Below are 18,827 nucleotides of genomic sequence, written 5' to 3'. Positions count from 1 at the left end.
CAGCACACAGCGTGCCCTGCGACTCTCCTCAACAAGCTTCCTAGATGGAAAGTGCCAAAGAATCTCTGAACCAAACCAAGGACAAGGTAGTTGCCTGCAACAGTCTCCTCTGCTTTGGGCTATCCGCCTTAGAGGACGACACAAGCCCTGTGAAGAAGCTAGGAGGAGTGCATCAACAAACATCAACCAGTGCCTACCTTAAAGGACAATATCGAGTCAGTCGAGACCCTCGAGCTGCAACCAACTGCACTGCTGCCTGTTGTCACACCACAGTTGCTAACATCCTCTGAGATGCCTCGACCAGTACGTCAAACCTGCCAACCATCAGTGAGACAACGATTCCTGATACGAGCCCCCATGAAAGCCAGCCTGCAGCCGTTCGTCCAGCCTTGTACGCCGAACTGCCTGTCGCCTGATACCTGCAGCTGTCTCCCATCTTGAACTCTGTCGCAGGAGCGGCAAAGCGCCCTGAAACCGACTCTACACTCTCGAGCACCAAGAACATCTACACGCACAAGGTATATTGTGGTTCTGTCTCCCTGGTCTTTCTCAGAAGGCCCTACTAACATTTTACGACCCCTTGCTCCATTTGTGCTGAAACCAAGGGTCTCATTATAACTTGTGCGGAATGGGTTGAACAGCTCCAGTAATGGTGCCATCGCCGCTAAACCCATTCCGCACAATTACGAGGTCCCGTTGCGGGACCCGCTCTGGACGTCTGGTTTTTCCAGACGTCCATAGCGTGTCCCGCGAGGGGACCAGGGAGCTAACAATGGACCCGTTTGTAATGGGCCTGTTGTTAGCTCCCTCCCCATTCCCATTGAGCCCTATGAGGGCTCGAATGGGAATGGGGAAGGACCGGGCCCGGGTTCCCTGAAGGAGGAAATACCAGACCCTCCATACTCGGAATGGCCCGGTATTTCAGGGAACCCGGACACGATTTTGGAGGCAGCCATGCCCTTATTAAGGGCATGGCTGCCTCCAAAGTCGTAATGAGACCCTTGCGACCCTGGCGGAACGGGTTAACGGGTGCCGCAAAAGGATGCAGACCCGTTAAACCCATTCCGCCACATTACGAAGTCCCCTCGCGGGACACGGTAAACACGCCTGGTAAAACCAGGCGTGCTTACTGGGTCCCACGAGGGGAAGAGGGAGCAAACAATGGGCCAACTCGTAAACGGCCCATTGTTTGATCCCTCTCCCATTCCTATTCAGCCCTATGGGGGCTGAAATGGGAATGGGGAAGGTCCGGGTCCGGGTCCTTTGAGGGAGGAATTACCGGGCCCTCCGAATTCGGAATGGCCCGGTAATTCCTCATTATGAGAACCCGGACCCAGAGGCAATTTCGGCGGCAGCCATGCCGGCAATAGCGGCATGGCTAGCGCCGCGGTCGTAATGAGGCCCAAAGTATACTGTTCTCAATAGGCCTCTCAGGGTACCCTTCCCCAGGCTCAGGCCTCTTCCAGCTTTCAAAACACAAAACACAAAGTCAGTTTCTTCAATAGACCTCTCAGAGTTCTCTTCCCCAAGCTCAGGCCTCTTCCAGCTTTCAAAACACAAAATCCAGCTGGTCAGGATGTGCCTTTTCTCATGTACAATCTTTCCTGCACATCATCCTCTTGTTGGGTAGAATCAGAGGCTTTCGAAAACACTAGACTCTTTACTTTAACTCAGCGTGACCACTCTGACCCCTTACCCCTCTTTTGGTTCATTACTTTCACTTCTTTTTGCACTTTTTATCTTCAGGTGCTTCCTGCACCATTTTCCTATGTTCCTTTGCCTTTTCCGTGCACACTTGCACTAACCTTTCTTCTGTATCTTGCTTGTGCCTCTTGCATGCTTCTTTCATGCTTTTGTGCATTGTTTCACTTACTTCTTTTTCGTCGGGTCCCTCGCGCCATTTTTATTCCGCCCTTTGCTTTCATGCCTCTTGCACCTTTTCTACGACGTTCTGGCCCTCTTCGGGTTCGCTCGCACTCTCTTTTAAACAGTCCTTTCCTTTGTGCCTCTTGCACCTTCTCTACGGGCTTCTGGCCCTCTGTACTTCATATAGTTTCATAGTCCAACACACACATGCGCTCGTTTTGCGCTTTCACTGCTACACTGTTACTGTATCTTCGTCTGAGATTTCCTGTCAGCTTCAACAAATGGCCATTCAAATGCAGTCCTCTTTCCTACACGTTTCTGGCATTACCTTGTATAGTGCTCTTCACAACCCGGCTCTGCAAAGCTTTCCGATCCACCGGGCTGACTTCTGCACTGCTGCTTCACTCCAGCTCTTCGTTCCAAGGTCAGGGCCTCACCACCTGCCCCTCGGACAATACTGGGCTGTCTCACCAGCAGAGGGGAACAAGCATTCACAAAAACAGGTTCTGCGGGGAACCAGCACGCTTTGCAGCTCCCTTTAAGCGACCCTTCTTGGCTCCCCGTAGACAGGGCTCCCTCGCCACGCTTCTGCCCTTTTGCAAGGTAGTTTCTCAGCATCCCGGTCTCTGGCCTCTGGTCCTGGGCAACTCTGGTGGTTCGGCTCTCCTCCTGATTCGTTCTCCTGCTGGGGCTCATACATTTGTGCGAGGCCACACTTTTTATAGTGAGAAGATCAGTCAGGTAGAGTGAGGTGTGAATGATTAGTATTGCCTGACCCTTCCCAACTCTATTAGTGGAACAACTTGAGTTCTTTCTATGGTAAATTTCCCTTACTTTCCCCCATGTTATTCCTATAGTAATCTTTACTGATCTTAGTCGCCTCTTCCTCGTCTCAGTATTTAGTGGAAATGGGGAGGGGAAAATGGGGTGAAACTGGAGATACCCCATAAAGGCTGAGGGAGAGTGGGTAAGGGTTGTTTTGGGACTAAGGAAATACCATTTCTCGCCCTTAGGTATCCTCCTACCAATCCTTGTGACCCTCCACTCAGGTGATCCTCCCTCGCTTATCCAACCCCAAGGTCGGGATCCAAAAGTGATGGCCCTTCCTTGGCCACCCGAATGGAAGATCCCAAGGGAGTGGGTGAGAGAATACTGTCAGGTTTCTCACACTGTCCTCTGCATTCCCTTACAGGGTGGGTTGTATTTTGTACTGTGCTAGAACTGTCTGTTAAATAAACATAAAGTAGATACGTGTATACATCCTTGACTGGACAGTCCTTTTTATCATTGGGTAATAATTGTATTTTAGCTGTGTTGCAACAACCAAAGATCCACAACCTGGCAGAGATGAATAAGCCTGCCGTTCCGTCCAAGTTACCAAAATTGGACAAGGAGGTTTATAATCTGCTTGTGTTTCCAATCTGTTCGGATCCATTCTGGTGTGCTAGAGGTGTGTGGACGATTGATGGTTTAGAAACCGAAATTCATCTCTGGACCACTCTATCTAGAACATGTGCATATCAATGGACACAAAACTCCTGCGGTCCGAGACAGCGTCACTGCTGTCACCTGGCAGTGGGTACAGCCAGGCCAGTATATTGATGGGCCTGATTGTAGCATCAGCAGGTTTGACGGAAAGAGCCAGTTCCCCTTGGCGATATAAGCGATGTCAGCTGGCGAGGTGAAACGACCCAGCACTGTGTAGCGGTGAAAGACTCCATCCCTGTCCCATGTCTATTGGGTAATGATCTTCCTGATCCCAAGACAGTCGCCACCCGATCGAGGGCCAAAGAGATCACCAGATTGAACACTCTCAGAGCCTTAGGGCATGGGGTGCTTCTAAAGCGCTTGTATGAAGGACCAGCATAGCCGGTAGCCCCTAGTTCAGTTCCACAGACTTCTTCTCAGCCCAGAAAGAGTGCCCATTCTAGCAGGTCTGCGGAAGCAGGTGGAGGAGCAGGCTAAGGGTGAGGCCCCTGGACTGTTCAAAGTGTACTGATAGGATGGACTCATGTACAGTGAGCCAAAAGACTCTGAGGGCAAGGGCACCAGAAGGTTGGTGATTCTCCAGTGCCACAGAAGGTTCCTTTTGGATTTGGCTCACCAAATTCCTTTAGTGGGTCACTTGGGAGTAACAAAGACATTGGACCGGTTGTCTGCATACCTGTACTTGCCGCCGTTCGACATAAAGGTTAAGGAATTTGTCCGGTCCTGCCTGACTTGTCAAGATTCTGTCAAGTCCGGTGGTGCCACAAATGTCCCCTTAATTCCACTACCCAGGGTTGGGTGACCTTTCAAGAGAATGGGCATGGATATTGTGGTCCTTTGGATCCTCAAACCAGCTCAGGGAATCGATACATCTTGGTGGTGGTAGACCACACCACAAGGTACCCTGAGGCTGTCCCTCTGAGGAGCATAAAAGCCCCTGGGGTTGCAAAGGCTCGGATTGGGATATTCTCCCGTGTTGGATTCCTCAAGGAAGTTGTTTCTGACAGGGGATCAAACTTCATATCAGCGTATATAAAGGATGTATTGGAAGAGTGTGGAGTCTCCTACCGGTTCTCTATATCCTTCCATCCACAAACAAATGGGCTTATTGAGCGGTTCAACAAGACTCTGAAAGGCATGATAGGTGGCTTGGAAGACCACCTGAGGAGAAAATGGGATATTCTCCTGCTATGCCTTCTGTTTGCCAATAGGGAGGTGCCATAGAACAGAGTAGGGTTTAGCTCCTTTGAGCTTCTGTTTGGACGAGGTCTTCTCAGTCTAGTGAAAGAAGGATGGGAGGGCAACCCCTTGTCCCCTGCATGAGATGTGGTGGACTATGTACTTGGCCTTCTATCTAGAATGGCAAAGTACATGGACCAGTCAACGAGAAGCCTAAAGGCCAGTCAGGAGTTGATGAAGCACTGGCACGACCAGAAGGCTACAGTGGCAGTCTATTCTCCAGGCCAGTGGGTGTGGATTATGGAGCATGTCAAACCCAGTGCTCTTCCGGACAAATAGACTGGGCCTTAATTTGTGCTGGAAAAAGTCAGTGAGGTGAATTATCTCATTGACGTGAAAGGACCTAAACAGATGGGCGGGGTCTTTCACATCAACCGGCTAAAACCCCATTATAGCAGGGATGACTTGGTCATGGCATTAAGCCACTGATGGGTCAGTTGAAGGTGTCAACCATGCAACGGACCTGTCAGAACAACAACTGACTGACTAACACCGTTTACTGGGACAGTTTGCTGGTATGTTTTCGCTGACTCCAGATCGCTCAGATTGGTGCACCCATGATGTGTACACTGGAGACAGTAAGCCAATGAATAGTAGGATTCACCAAATTTCCATAAGGTCAGGGACATCATCAAGGAGGGGATTTGATGTACAAGTAAAATGTAGACATGCAAGCGATAAATGCAGAGACGCAGAGTGGGAATGAGGGTGCATGGAGCAGAAAGGGAGGTTGAGAGGAAGAGGGAGCGTTAGAGAGAGACAGAGGGAGAGGGGCAGAGGGGGGGAGAGAGCAAGAGAGAGAGAGAGAAAGTGTGTGTATGTGTGAGACAGAGAGAAGAGAAAGAGAGAAAGAGAGAGGGACAGAGAGAGAGAGAGAGAGAGAGAGAGAGAGAGAGAGAGAGATTCATTCCCCTGAGCCGCATGTTGTTTCACGCTGAACAAAAAATTATGAGTTTAGAAAAAAAGAAACAACAACAGCGGCAATATAAACATAAATTTCGAAGGAAAAACATAATATAAACTCAACTCAGGTAATTCAATTTGCTTTAAAATAGTCAACAGAGGAATAAAAGTGTCACAGGCGACTGGAGGCTCCCTAAATCTGCCAGCTAGGCCTAGAGGAGCGCTGCAATGCAAACTGGGAAGCAGAGGAAAACGATGAAGACAATTATGCCATAATCCTGAATAGCAAGGTTTGCTATAGTAAGGGATTCCCATAATTTGTGTAAGGGCAAAGAGATCAAATACAAGGTTCCAGTGCATCAATGTGGGCGGAGAAAATACTTTCTATTATACTCATGAAAGCAGCTGGCACTGTCACCTGCAGGCGGGCCTAAGAGAGCAACACTTTACATTTTATTTTTTATTTGTATTATTGTATTTATTGAGCACGGACCTAGCTTCAAGAAGCAACAGAGCACTTTACAGAGGTATACACCAATACAGATACATAACGGAGCGCTTTACAGAGTTTAACAGCATTATGGATGCATAACAGAGCACTTTTCAGTGGTGCCAGAAGAGGTATACAGCGGGGAGTGGGATACAGAGAGGCACAGAGGAGGGGAACAGCTGTACTAGGTGGTGGGGAGGAGAGGGGCAGGCAGCATCTAAAGAGAGAGGTGGCGCAAAGGGCGACGTGATGGCCTAGGTGTTGAGGAGGAGAGACTCCTTGAGGAGGTGGGTCTTGACTTATTTTCGGAATTGTAGGAGCGCGGGGGCAAGTCTGATGCTGATGGGGAGGAGGTTGCATAGCCTTGGGGCGTAGGCAGAGAAGGCTTGTTTTCTGGTCCTTTCCTTTTTGCAGCGATGGATTTCAAGCCTGCACGTGTCCTGGCTTCTGGTGGTGCACTGTATGGCAGAGATGGAGTGTTTCTCCTTGAGGTAGCTGGGTGACTTGAGGGTGACTGTCTTAAAGATGATGCAGCAAGACTTGAAGGTGATTCGTGCATGCAGTGGGAGCCAGTGAAGTTCAATGAGGGCAGGGGTGATGTGGTCGTATCTGCGTAGACCCTTGATGAGGCATGCAGCCGTATGCGTGGCACTTCTCATGGGCGCAAGGGAGGATGATGAGAGACCTTTGAGGAGTGCATTGCCCCTATCCAGGTGGGATAGGACCAGTGCTTGAATGGTGGATCTAAAGCTGTCCGGAGGGAGGAAGGGCTTGACCTTTCGCAGGAGGGATATCTAATACCAAGCTGTATGAGTTTTCTTAGCTATGTGTGTCTTGAAGGAGAGGTGTTGTCAATGTGGTCTTCCGCTCGCTGGAACTAGGGTTGAGATGCCGGGGCCCTACTCCAGCTGAATAGGGAATCCAGCATGCACAGGTCTACCCACCGGGGGGCTTGCTTACAGGTATATATAGCTGGGTACATGTGGACCCCAAACTCTTTTTTCCAGTTACAAGCTTGCTTTAGTGGTAAAGGAGAAAGTGGAGACAGAGTTCTATCTGAGCAGCATGGTAGGCTCTTTTACGTCACCCCCACTGATGCATTTCATCATTACACTGGTAGGGGCTGTTCCTATAAAGGATCCTGGAAAGTGTAGGATGATCCACCACTTATCTTACTCGTACAGTGATTCAGTGAATGAATGCAATGTAATGTATGCTTCAGTTGATGAGGCTCTGGCAGCAATCTCAACGACAGGTCAAAGGGCTATGCTCGCTAAGGCAGATACAGATGTATCATTACGAAACACTGCAAAGAAATGCACTGTACAGTACTTCAATATTGGGGTTACCACCATGGCCTACATAGAGGGCTTGACTAACAGCTGGATTATGAGAGCGGTGGGAGTGCAATAAAATGAAGTTGTACATACAGCCGTGAAAACCAATGGAAGTGAATATGTTATCAACGTTTGAAGTTGTGTGCCATAATTTGTTATTATTAAAAAAATGTCTTGTCAATTGCAGATGGTTCCATTGTTTGGGTGGTGTGCCACTCATTTGTGGTGAGAGCAATACAAGGCACTGGCAAGCAGTGGAAAACAGTGGCCTCGGAATATAGACGAATGGGACGTCATTTTCTGGATGGGACGTCAGAATTACAATGGCAAGCTGCTGAATAAAGAATAAAAGGAGGTCCTATAAGGGGTCCTGTCCCTCCTGCATAACACACTTGGGTGGGAATTACCTCACATCTGTGTGTCAGGGTTCCCTTCTAAACCACATAGATGCCCCTTAACACAAAAGAGGCTAAGAAGCAAGTGAATCTAGGAATAATACACAAAACAGGGGACGTGAGTCTGCCTTAAACACCCATGGTCCATGAAGAAGTAACAGTGTGATTCGAATAATTTAAGATGCATCCAACTCGGCCAACTCGGCCACTGTTCCAGGGAGGGGATGGTTTATGGCTTTATCCCCAGGAGCCACAGAGGCTTCTTCAGGGTAGAATCTCGAGAAGTAAGCAATAGTGTTCTTACACACAAGGTAAACAGCTGAAGGGCACCCCCAATTGAGGAGCTAGTTTGGGAATAGTCTGTGCATATATGATATGATATGATATGATATGATACATGATATGATATGATATGAAGTTTATAACGTGCCTATACACAACTGTTTCAAGGCGTGAATATATAATACATTACTCATTGTAATCGTATTTCTGGTGCTTGTATCTGCTTAGATTCACATGCTATGCATAGGCCAACATCTAGTGGAAGCTACGGAGTATTACAGTTGTTCTTTTCCAAACTCGAAAAGGGACGTCAAGAGGGCGTGCCAGTAATACTATCCCTAGTGTGACGTACACTGTACCCATGGTCCTTCATGCGTCGAGGCCCTCAGATTATTTTGTTTCTGACATGAGGTAGCATGAAGTGTAGCATGAGTACAGGTGTTTCCAAGCAGATATGTATCAGAGAAGCTTGTATAAACATTCATGCACTATCTCTCCAGGGGAGGAAGGATGGGCGCATGTGAATCTAAGCAGACACAAGCATCAGAAATACGGTTACGGTGAGTAACGTATCCCTTCTGAGGCTTGTGGAATCTGCTTAGATCACATGCTATGCATGGATTAGCAAGCAGTGTTAGGAGAAGATGGTGGGTTGTGAGAAGGTCCAGCAGCAAATAGATGTTTTAGAACCACTTGTCCCACCTGTGTATCTGTTTTGGAATGAGTGTCAATGCAGTAGTGCTGAGTGAAAGTGTGTACTGAGCTCCATGTAGCTGTTTTGCAAATGATGTCTAAAGGGACATTTGCAATGAAAGCCAGAGTAGCCCCTGTGCCCCTTGTGGAGTGAGCTCTTGGTGTGAAAGGCAGTGTTTTGCTTGATAACGAATAGCGTAGTTGTAAGCATCTGACTATCCATCTGGAGATGGCATTCTTGGAAATGCACTCTCCTTCTCTGCCTGGTGCTATGGAGACAAACCGTTGGTCTGTTTTCCTAAGCAGGCTGGTCTTGTTTACATAGTAAATGACCACCCTCCTTAAATCTAGTGTATAGAGTTTTTTCTCAGCTGAGCTGGTGGGGTTCTGGAAGAAGGCCGGTAGCTCAATGGATTGGTTTATGTGGAATTTGGAAATTAACTTCGGTGAAAACCTAGGGTGTGTCCGTAAAACCAATTTGTCCTTGTCTATGATAAAGAAAGGATCTTGCATTGACAATGCTTGTAATTCACTAACTCTTCTTATGGAAGTAAAAGTCACTAAGAAGACAGCTTTGTATGTCAGGTGTTTAAGACTTGACTTATTCATAGGCTCAAATGGGGGCCCCATGATCTTTGCGAGTACTACATTGAGATCCCAGCCTGGCGGTGGGTTTGAAATTGGAGGGTGGAGTCTCTTTACTTCCTCCATGAAATCTTTGATGACTGGAACTTTCCACCACAATACCTTATTTTGAGAGGTGGTGTATCCTGATAAAGCCGCCAGGTGGACCTTTATGGAATTGAATACTAATCCTGAGTCTAACAAGTGGAGCATATAATTTAGAATGTGGCATGGAGTACATTCTATGGGGTTTATTTGTTTAGACTGGCACCAGATTACAAATCTCCTCCACTTGTCGAAATAACAGTGTCTGGTGTTTGGTTTACGTGACTCCGTGAGGTTATCCATACACCTTTGTGGAAGTTTTAGATGTCCAAACTCTATGACTTTCGGAGCCATCCTGCCAAGTTCATTAAGTGAGGTTGGGGGTGAACTGTTATCCCCCCGTGTTGGGTTAGCAGGTTGCTCTGGCAAGGAAGTTTGATGGGATCGCACATCGCCAGTTTGCAAAGATGTGGATACCATGGTTGTCTCACCCACATGGGAGCAACTAGGATGAGCGTCATGTGTTCCCTGTGAATCTTGTTCACCACTCTGCTCATTAGAGGTGTGGGTGGAAAAGCGTAATCACATTTCCCTGACCAGCTCATCCATAGGGCCTTCCGCTTGGAGTCTGGTGGGGGAAACCTGGACACAAAGTCTGGTCATTGCTTGTTTTCTTTTGTAGCAAACAAGTCTAGCGTGGGGTAACCCCACTGCGAAAAGATGTGGTCTATGACACTTGAGTGTAGTTGCCACTCGTGTTCTTCTGGTAGGGGATCTCTGCTCAGAGAGTCTGCTAGAGTGTTGAGTACCCCTGGAACATGTTGGTAGGATAGGAACATGCCCTGTTTGAGTGCCCATCTCCATATTTTATGTGCCAGCTAGGACAGATTTGGAGAGTGGGTGCCACCTGCTTGTTGATATAGAACATTGCAGTGGTTCTGTCAATTAGGATTTGAACCGACTGATTTGTTAGCTGAGCTTAGAATGCTTGAAATCCTTTGAATACTGCTAGGAGTTCAAGCAGGTTTATGTAGTTCTGCCCTGTGATTTGAGTCCACAGACTATGTGCTTTGTGGTGAAGGTAATGTGCTCCCCACCTGGACAGTGATGCGTCTGTTGTTACAATCACTTGCACTGTCGGGACATGGAAGGGTTTTCCCTTGAACAGATTTTCCTTTGTCCACCAGTGTAGATTTTCTACTAGTGTTGCCGAAACGACCACTAGATCGTCCCACTGACCGCTTGCCTGAGACCATTGTTTCGCCAACCACTCCAGCATGGGGCGCATGCGCAAACGTGCGTGTGGGACCAGGTAAATGCACAATGCCATCATGCCTAGTAAATGCATTGCTTTGCCTACGCTTATCTGACAACCAGCTTGATACAGAAATATTTGCTGGAGCATGTTCTGAACTCTTTCCATTGATGGAAAGACTAACCCTGCTTCGATGTTTAAGACAGCTCATAGGAACTGTTTTGTTATGCTTGGCACAAGGCTTGATTTTTTCTCGTTTATTGAGAAGCCCAAATGGAAGAGAAGGTTTATGGTTCTTTGCGTGTTTTGTTTGCAGAGATGGGGAGATTCCCCTGTAATCAGCCAGTCATCCAGGTAGAGGTACACTGGGATTGCCTCCCTGCGCAGGTGCGCTGCCACCACTGCCAGTACCTTGGTGAATACCCTTGGAGCAGACCCTATTCCGAAGGACAGAACCTTGAATTGGTAGTGCTGGTTTGCTATCTTGAAACGCAAGAGTTTTCTGTGCGCTGGGAACGTTGAAATATGAAAATAGGCATCTTTCATATCCAGTGTTGCCATGCAGTCCCCCTGTTTTAGCAGAGGGATTACTTCCTGTAGCGTTATCATGCAGAATTTTTGTGGCTTTACATAAGTCTTTGCAGGGCACAATTCTAACACTGGGCTCATAGTTAGATCTTTCTTTGGAGCAAAGAAGTAAGTTGAATAAATACCCTTGCTTACCTCGTTCGCTGGTACGATCTCTATGTCGTCCTTAAGTAGCAGCGCTGCAACCTCCTCGAGAAGGATAAGTTGTTTTTCCTTCGTGGTTAACCTTTGTCGCGGGGGATGGTTGGATGGTCGTTGGATTAGCTCTACATAGTAACCTCCCACCACGGTCGATAGCACCCACTTGTCTGTGGTGATTCCCTCCCATGCGCGGGTGAAGTGTGAAATACGCCCACCTACTGGAGAGGCATGGGAGGGGACCTGGAGCGGTTTGCCATTGTTTAGGAGGTGTAGCTGCACCTCTGGCTGTGGAGGACCGCCGTCGGCCACAAGATCAGCGCTGGCCTCTCTGGATTCCCTGCAAGGCTTGTCCCTGGTTGTTACCCCAGGAAGAGCCCTGACCTTGTCCATAACCCGAACCTCTTTGTGAGTTCCGTCCACAAAACCCACAAAAATTGCTTCAGCCTCTATGGCCTGGTGGTTTGTTTGTTAGCTGGCCTAGAGATTTTAAGGTATCATACTCCTCCTTAGCAGATTTTAATGCGTCTTCCACAGCTTTCCCAAATAAGACGTTGGGTTCCACCGGCATGCTAAGGAGTGTTGCCTGTGTTTCATGTTTGAAGCCAGACTAGCGCAGCCATGGGTGGCGTTTGATGATGGTACCTTCGGCAATGATCCTGCCTGCATTGTCTGCGGCATCTAAGTTGTTTTTTAAGATGTAGCTAGATACTGTCTTGCCATCTGCTGCCACTAGGACCAGTTGCGATTTGAGAGGTTCTGGAGCAGAAGCCATTAGTGTAGTCCCCTCATCCCACTTGTGGCAGTTGTAGCTTGATAGTAGTGTTGAGTTATTCGCAATCCTTGTTTGGAAGGCTGCTGAAGTGGCCACCTTTCTGCCCATAGTGTAGAGTTTTTTACTCTCCTTATCGGGGGGTGCCTCCGACAAGGCTAACGGTGTTCCTGCCCTATTTCTAGTTGTGGTTACCACAAGCGAGTCCGGTTTTAGGTGGCCGCAATGTAAAGTGGGTCAGATGGTGCTGGATGGAAAGGTTTTTCAACAAGCGGGTTGACTGCCCGTGTTTAGTTTGGGGTATCCTGAGAAGGTTGAATCCTTCTTTGGACGGACTGAAGGATAGGAATGAATTGGGTGGAATCTTTCTTGTCCCCCAATATATCTTCCACAAAATCTTTATCCAGCTGAGTTCCCTGGATTTGGATTCCAAAGTGCTCAGCTGCCTTTATAAACATATTGTTATAGAGTGGCTGATTGTCAACTGGTGAATCGGACACTGGTGAGTCTTGGTGAATTGGTGAGGCTAGATTGTACACCTCATCTTCCTCATCATCATAATAATGGTCTGTCCCTTGTAAGGTTTAATTGTCGTCAGTGTCTGTATGTACATTATGCAGATCACTATGGACTGGGTCGACTTGAGGCGAAATAGGAAGGGCGTTAGGATGTGGCCTTTTAGCTGGGGGAAGGGAAGTCAAAGCCTCAGTTGTCGGTGGCATGGTTTGGAAATGTAGGTATGCCTGTGGGTTCTTCTCAAAGAAGTTAGCCATAAAAGTCATCCTTGTCATAACCTTGTCTATGGGGGTCATTCCAAGGTTGGAGGTAAGAAATTAGCGTCACTCGTAAGGGTGCCGATGCCGGTAATCCCTTACCTCCGTATTCCGAGGTCCCTTTGCGGGTCCTTCCTTACATCCTGCTTTTAGCAGGAGTAAAGTACGAGACCCGCAAAGGTACTTCGGAGGTAATTACGGTACCATAATTTATGGTGCCGTAATTACCTCCTTCCCCATTCCCATTGAGCCCTATGGGGCAGAAATGGGAATGGGGAAGGGCAAAAGGTGAATGGGGAATTACCAGTCCCTCCAACCCTGGAATGGACCGGTAATTACTCCATTTACCATGCCGGATTTGGGACGGTTTCGGAGGCAACCATGGAGCTAATTACTCCATGGTTAGTTCCATACCCGGAATGAAGCCCTATGTCTTCAGGAGTCCAGTGGCTGAACTTGGAATGACTCCAGGGTACTGAGGAGTAATGGACTGTCCTTGCGGGTGTAGGCTGGCCCTGAGGTGTAGACTGGCCCTTGTTTTTTTAAGGCTTCTAAGGCCCCTTCCTCCTGAGGAACAGAGTGTTTTTCCCTGTGAGTTGTGGTGGACTTGTCCTTGCTAAACTTCTCCTTGTGGGAATGACTCTTGGAGGAGTGGTTTTCTTTGTTGATTTTTTTGATTTAAGCAGGCTTTCAGGGACATGCTTTTGCACCAAGTGGGCTAATCTAGGGCTCTTGGTGCTTACAGCCATTTCCGACGTGGTTTATCGGCTTTCGACGTTCGGTAGAGGGTTTGGACACAGCGTCTGGTTTGCCTTTCGATTTACGGGGCCTGTCGTGAGGCGATCGGGACCTTGAGGCTCAGAGGAGAGGGATTTGGTGGACCTCCCCCTTGACGCCGTGTGTGGGCGTTTGGTCGAAGATGGCATTGATTCCTTGCCCTTGGCTATGTGCTTAGTGCTGGGGGTAGCGTGAGTGCTTCCGCCGCCGGGTGTCATCCCCATAACAGAGCTGCTGGACTGTCTCTTGGGGTCGGAGGCTTGCACTTGGGAATCTAATGGTTCCCTGTTGTCTTCGCTGTCTGAAAAGACTGCGATGCTGCCATCACTGGAGGCTCCCTCCACGTCCATGGCGGCCTCGGCCTGCATGGTGTGATGGGCCCAGCGCTTTGTCTTCCGGTCCTGAAGTGCCTTTGGCTCAAAGAGCTTGCAGGCTCGACAATGCCCCATGTCGTGATCCCATGCTAGACAGAGATTGCACACCCAGTGCTTGTCTACCCAGAGGAATGTTTTGTTACAACTGGGGCAGGACTATGGTGTTCTCCATATTTAAGTGAAATGGCAGCCAGGCGAGAAAAGAGAGTGTAAAGAGGAAAATGCATTCTCCAATGTCCATCCCCCACTCTCCCTAGTGTTAGGGCGAGGCCCAGTGCGGCCTTCCAAGGCCGAAAGGGTCAGTCGAGTCAGGGACTTAGTTTGACAGTCGTCCTTTCCACCGCCGTCGAAGATGTAGTCGAAGTTGGTTTTGAGAATGGACAGAAAGAGTATCTAACTTGAATTATTCAATATCAAATGGTGTCAGCCGAAATGAACTCAGCGATTAACCATCCGTCACGATGGAGTGACGGACCATGGGTACAGTGGAAGTCACACTAGGGATAGTATTACTGGCATGCCCTGTCGACGTCCCTTTTTGAGTTTCGAAAACAACAACTGTAATACTCTGCAGCTTCCACTAGATGTCGGCCTATGCATAGCATGTGATCTAACCAGATTCCACAAGCCTCAGAAATATATATATATATATATATATATATATATATATATATATATATATATATATATATATATATATATATATATATATATCATAACAGGAGAGTACACAGAAGCTTCTCCATGTGACTCCTTTCCCCCGGCAATAATGGTGCACATTTATGCTTAAAACACCTCAGCTAAAAAAAGGTGTATTCAATTACGGCCTCTCCCAACAATACACAGGGCCTCATTACGAGTTTGGAGGTAGCTATGGTGCTATTAGCACCATGGCTGCCTCCAAACCCGTGTCCGGTCCGGGTAGTGGGAATGGGGATTTACCGGGTCATTTCAACCTTGGAGGACCCGGTAAATTCCCATTCTGAAAACCATTCCCCAAACCCATTCGAGCCCCATAGGGGAAGGAGCTAATAACGGGCCCTAGTGGGACCCGCTAAGGGACCTCGGAAGGCGGCGGTATGGGGTTAACGGCACCATTATCCTGTTATTATTTACAAATGGTTTGCTTGATCAGTGGAGCAGGGGTGAGGTATCGCAGCTATGGAAGGTCAGTGGGGAGATTTATGGTTTCTGCCTCCTCCCAAAATAATGGCATGCATCTATTTTTACATTTAGCTGAACTTGTGACATCACAGGGAGACAACTCTAAACTCAGGACTGAAGCCCATTCAATCTTTGCCATCTCACTGTAGGGGTCACCTCGACAAGACAGGATCCCTGTCTGTATTCTAATGGTATTTTCATGCCATGCAGCAATTAATTACACCAAAGTGAGGTGGGGCACGGACAATGCACACACATACCAGGGTACCTGCCCAGAGTGAAATTGCTAAGGAGGAATGCAGCTATCAAGAGCAATATTTGCTATGTGATGCTGATTACTGCATAGATACCGTGACATGTCCTGTTCAAAGCAATGTGAGAAAGCAGACTGTTTTTGCATGGCATGTTTGTTGCCTGTAATTTGTCACTAGGTTCAGAATCAATATGAGAACCTGAAAGCTTTGTGTGGTATGTAAGAGAAATCAGGGGACTATGCTGAAGGCAATCATGATGATGGCGTTATATGTCAAGAAGAATAGTCATAGAAGTAAAAATACCTTACAGGGAAATCCCAAGCAAGAAGCTCGATTTGGTCTCCCATTTGGTCACAGTATGAGCAATTGGAGCCTTCCTGCTTCCTAATTCTATTCCTAAATGGCACTTTTAACTACAGAGTCGGTGGTACGGCAGGATTTTTAGAAATAGGGAGCTGTAAGGAGATGTACATTCACCGTAATTACTTTTAGCTGAAGGTTTCTGAGGAAGGAGCACTAGGGTTTGATGCAGAAACCCTCCCCAGTGTGCTTAGGGACATGGCGAGGAACTCTCCTTGCCCAGTGCACCTGGTCTAGACCTCCAGAGCTCAAGCCCTAAACATGTCTGGGGGGCAACAGAGGTTTTTGCTCAGTGGAAGGCTGTGTTCAACGAGTTCTGTGGTGACCTTTAGGAGTGTTATAGATCTTTTAAGGGCACAAGATGCAGACATTGCCTGAATTCACTTTAGTATTACTGCAACATCCGGTGGTAGAAACAACAGGCTGATCAATCCACAGGGCGTGTGAGACCATTGCTGGGCACAAATAAGGCAGCAAAGCGGGTTGGTTACTGACTTAAACACTGAAGGCCAAGTAGAAATTATGGGAAATGTTGTGACTGGTTGTAAAAACCCTGTCACCCATGCAGAACAAACACAGGCACAACGCTAGAGCCCCAACCATGCCTACCTATTCCCAAACACCTCTCCACCAGTTGACATCTCTTTGAGCTTCTAATGGCGAGGTAAAGGAAAATTACACAGAGACCCAGACAAAGAGAAAGGATAATGAGGTGGGGTGGCAGTGGCTGACAGAATGTGGGGTTGGGCAATGCCCCACAACCCCAGAAATGTTGCATTACAAAATTGATGACTAGAATCTACTGAGATATCGGCCTGTCAAAGGTGTGCGAAAGAAGGAAGAGGGGTGGTGATCACAGGTACAAGAGCTTTGGTGGGACAGTGTCATTTGTATCCTAGATTGTGATATAGGAAGGTGGGAGGGGAGCAGAATTCAGGATATGAGAGCGGGCGGCAAGAATTTTTCCGATACAGCGAACCTGGCGAAACGAAATATCACAAGATGAGGAATACGTGGGAGGACACAATCCATTCGAATTTGCACTCTTAGGGATGATCCTAAGTGATCTAGGACATGGTCTTGTCAGCCTAAGATACAGTATAGCTTCTAGGCTTGGTGTTTCAAAACAGAAGTACACAGGGGGCTGTGGGGACTTTCCTGCAGCATCAAGAGGATGGAGGGAGTCAAGCACTCTTCCGCGGTTTCATATTATGAAGGAAATTTGTAATGCACACATTGCAAGCCGAATGCTGAGAGAGGGGGGCAAATAGGTGGGTCACAGATATCTACCCAGAACCCCTGGGCAGGGCACTGCACTTTGCCCTTTTAAGGCAAGCAAAGATCTATTAAGTCTGTTTTTGTTAAAGCTGGCATTCTTGTCATCCAGAAATACCTCAGTTCTTCTAATGTATGTTCAGTTAATTTCAAAAGTGTAAATTGTCTTGCCCTCTTTAAAGCCTGGGTAGATCATTGTGGGCACAATGGCAAAGCTTCCCCAGACATATGGTTAAGGGGACCTCACAGAGGTGTAGCAAATACTCCTTATAGTTCAGCTACAGCTCAGGCTGAGGTAGTATGGGCCAAACTCAAAGCTCATTTTGATGGAGATAATTGGGTGTGCAAAGAAGGAAAAAGCACTCAAAGTGGCAATACAGTTAAAAGAAGATTTAAGCACAGAGAAGTGGGGGTTCAATTCACAAAAAAAACAACAAACAGCAGTGAAACACAAAGGGCCTCATTACGAGGTGGGCGGTAAGGGTTAATGGGCACCGGTAAGGAGACCGGTGCCGGTAAACCCTTAACGCCCTATTCTGAGGTCTCTTAGTGGGTCCCGCTATGGGCACCTGGTCTTACCAGACGCCCTTAGCGGGAGCCGCTAAGGGACAAGGGAGCTAATAACGGGCCCGCTATTGGCTCCATCCCCATTCCCATTGAGCCCTATGGGGGCTCGAATGGGAATGGGGAATGGTTCTCGCAATGGCGATTTACCGGGTCCTCCAAGGTTGGAATGACCCGGTAAGTCCCTATTTCGAGAACCCGGATCCGGAATGCGATAAGGGGGTAGCCATGGTTCTAATAGCACCATGACTACCTCCTACCTCGTAATGAGGCCAAAGTTTGTAAAGTTCATTGCTAATTGTTCCATGGTCATTAAATGAACATCACAAGTTAATCATGTCTGCTAATTATTTCCCACAATAAAAACTTTCTTTTTCAGTCGCAAGTCTTTTCCAGTTCAAGTCTATAAGGTTTCATCTGCTTGAAATCTTATAGACTTCGGAAGGGGTCATTTTTTTGCTTGCGATAAAGACCCTTGCTCAGCTTGTACCCCTAAGCTTTACCTCTGGAAAAACTTGGAGGCTGGTAATTAACCAATGATAATGACCCCTTCTTCAATTTATGGGCCTCCAATACCGTGTCCGGCACCGGTCTAGTTCAATGGGGATTTACCAGTGCATTCCGACCCTGGAGGGACCAGTAAGTCCCCATTGAACCAACCATTCCCCATTCCCATTTGAGCCCCCAAAGGGCTCAATGGGAATGGGGAGGGCACTAATAACGGGCTTGCGAATAGCAGGCCCGTTATTAGCGCCCTGGTCCCTTAACGGGACCTGTAAAGAACGTGTGGTCCGACCACACGTCCCTTGCAGTTCCCGCTAAGGGACCTCAGAATTGGGCGGTAAGGGATTACCGGCACCAGTCTCCTTACTGGTGCCCGGTATCCCTTACCGGTGCCCGGTATCCCTTACCGCCCAACTCGGAATGAGGCCCTATGTGTCTTTTGCTACTAAAATAGATGAAAAGTGACCAAAGAAAAAATGTAGAAAATGCACAAAATGTCTTCAAGAATGTACCATGGGGCAATGGACGAAACCCAAAATATGCGTCTTTCAAAGCCTGTCTGAAAGAGACAAGGCCTACAGACACTTGAGAGTGCCCAAGTGAAGGCCTCAGTGTACCGTGTTTCTCCACATATGACAGGTGATGCAAAGGAATCAGGACAAGCTAA

General features: G+C 47.8%; 1 protein-coding gene across 1 annotated transcript in view; it reads right to left on the bottom strand.

Moving 5' to 3' along the window:
• MACROD1 (mono-ADP ribosylhydrolase 1) overlaps positions 1 to 18,827 on the bottom strand; it is a 1,116,388-nt gene that overhangs the window by 630,228 nt on the left and 467,333 nt on the right. The window lies entirely within an intron of this gene.

The sequence above is a fragment of the Ambystoma mexicanum genome, chromosome 2p (genome assembly GCF_040938575.1).
Source record: "Ambystoma mexicanum isolate Mex_15411 chromosome 2p, UKY_AmexF1_1, whole genome shotgun sequence".
Lineage (NCBI taxonomy): Eukaryota > Metazoa > Chordata > Amphibia > Caudata > Ambystomatidae > Ambystoma > Ambystoma mexicanum.
Note: the sequence above shows the minus strand (reverse complement) of the source record. Positions and strands in the feature narration are given on the sequence as shown.